This window comes from Tasmannia lanceolata, unplaced genomic scaffold (genome assembly GCF_043159265.1).
Source record: "Tasmannia lanceolata isolate RefF3 unplaced genomic scaffold, GAP_Taslan_0.1 ptg000019l, whole genome shotgun sequence".
Lineage (NCBI taxonomy): Eukaryota > Viridiplantae > Streptophyta > Magnoliopsida > Canellales > Winteraceae > Tasmannia > Tasmannia lanceolata.
Genome location: NW_027518696.1, coordinates 22,189,753 through 22,192,371, shown reverse-complemented (window position 1 = coordinate 22,192,371; position 2,619 = coordinate 22,189,753).

Below are 2,619 nucleotides of genomic sequence, written 5' to 3'. Positions count from 1 at the left end.
TGGGTGTTTTCTATTTGTGTTAGAGTTAGGAGTTTGTCCTAGCTAGGAGTCTGTCCTCGCGTCTGTAATGTCAGTTGGCGATCCGCATCACTGACTGATGACTATAATAGGGTGTGTTAGATAGCCTATCTCTTCCCTAGGGTTATAGCCTACTGCACATAGGATGTAGGGCCCACCTGTATTAGTTTAGGGCTAAAAACTGGCATTTAGTTAGGGCGTATAGGGAGTCCTAAAATCTACAATTTACTTTAACTTAAATAATCGCTCAAGAAGCTTTAACAACTAGTCAAGTCTAGTTGATCGAGTCTAGGATAGCGGTCTTAGTGTGTTAGGCATCATAGTTTAGAATAGGCATACAAGAACTACACGACCTTGATTCCTGTAGAGGCGGGGATACGTAGGTGGCTTGGAAGGATGTAAGGTCGTCCATGATTCGGGCGAAAACTCTTAGAGTTTTAGAGTTTGTTGTTAGCATTTTAGGATTTGAGTATGTTATTCGGCATTTTTCCTTGCATAGGATCATGTTAGTGTGCTTTCTTTCTTTGATTGGATTGTTTGCGATTTGCTATTCACATGTTTTAGTTATAGTTTCTACTTGACCTGTTTAGCTGTAGCTTCACCATGTTTAGATGTAGCTCTTATAGTTCTTTACTGCTTTTCATATTGCTTATGTTCATGTTTAGTTGTAGCCCTTTACTGTTTTCTTTATTGTTATTCACATGCGTAGATGTAGCTCTTTACTGCTTTAGTGTTCATCATATCAGCTATGACATGCTTAGTTGTAGTTATGCATGTGTATGTTTACTGCTTTCCTGGATGTGATGCATTAGAATTAGATGTGATGGGTTATGATTTTGTTTGTTTTCTTTTGCTCATCCCCGGGTCATGCATGTTTAGGTAGACGTTTTCTCGAGGATACTTGTTTCCATTTCACATGATTTTGCCCGAAACTCTTCAAAGTTAATAAAAGATGGCATAAGAGACCGAGTGCGCTCGGGCAAGTTGGATGCCTATCACCTTCCCAATTCGTAATCAAGCACGAACCCTTTCTTCTCTGGTTATCCGTTGCAAACAGAGCATTTATTTTTGGTTCCATAGCCTATCCATGGGTGGCGACTCTTTGTCATTTAGGTACGTCTTGGTTCGGGGATTTATCTTTGGATTAAGAGGTATCTCATTTATCGTCATAGGGCGCTTTATTTCGAGAGTTCTTTGGTAGAGCTCTCCTTCATGTGGAGATCCAAAGGACCAACGGGGGCTCATTCCTCCCCGCCTCCTCAGGATCAGGGTCCACAGGCTTCAACCGGCTGACGCGTTCCTTAGTGCCATTACTCGCCGATAAGTTTAGAGAAATTCCAAAGGGTCGATTGCTCCATCATACAAATCAAGGCGGGGCATGTTGAAATTTGTTGCAATGTCCGCATCGGAGATCCTTGGAACAAATGTTCAGGCAATCTCGCTGTCCCATTCCGCTAGGAGGTCCAGGTCGCACAGTCCCTTCATCTGTTGCTGAAGTTCCTTTATCTGGCGTTGGAGATCGGCGACGACAGTGGAGTTTTCCTTGGGCGATCGTTCCTAGTCGAGCTCTTCTCAGCGGGAGGGGGCATTTGGTGGGCAAAATTCGCGAGTGCTGGTTCTGCTACTTGATCGTCGCACCTCTTCTAGCGATTCATTTGACGGTGGTTCGGTGGCGGGCTGGTGATCGACCCGGATCCTTGTCGATGGTGGCGGGATCTCCAATTCTGGGGGTTTCGCCCTTCAGAGGATCCTCGTTCTTCTGTAACCTCAACAGGAGGTGCCTGTTCGACGGGCGAAACCACGGGTGGGGGTGGAGTCACCGGCTGTGGAGGAAGTCTTTACAGTACTTGCTGGAGAGCATTAGCAACGTCTCCAAGTTGTTGACTGAACTGGTTAAGAGCATTCATGGTGACTAGAGTGTCGCCAGAGACAACCATTTCTTTTGTTTCTATTATTTGGTCTTGATTTCGCTGGCTTGTCTGGCTTCTCGTCTCTATTCTATCGTTAGGTTGAGATGGATCTTTCGAAGCTTTAGATTTTGGCCTCGAGGTCCCACGGATGGCGCCAATCTGATGGTGCCCAAAATCCGACTGCACATACTAGCTTGGTAGAGCCTATGATCCTGCGTTCATAGAAAAAGCATCAGTGGGCCCGGAGTTGTGGCTCCGGGCGGCCACTTTGACACTCAAGTCAGAGATGGGCAACAAAGACAATGGACGATGAATGGGAGGAGGGCCAAGACAAGTTACTAGACCAGTGGAGGAGAATTGGTTTCGATCCCTTTGCTTGTGTGTGTAGATGCCCTTTTATAGAGGTGGAGACCCACGACGTCGATGGCGCCAATCGTGCCCTAGATTTTGTCCATGTGGGGCGTGATGGGCTGCAGTTATAATCGTGGAGGTGTGATTCCCTGGAATTTTGGGAGAAGATGGAGGGTGGTGGTCTTGGCGGGAACTTTCGAATTTGTATAGAGCGCATTGGGCTTAACAGTTACCCGGATTAGTCGCTTGACAGCTGGATTTCTGCAGTCGTGTCTAATTATTTCTGAGAGTCGGAGCTGATCTTGGAGAGTATTGCATGAATGGTTTGTTAAATGGGACG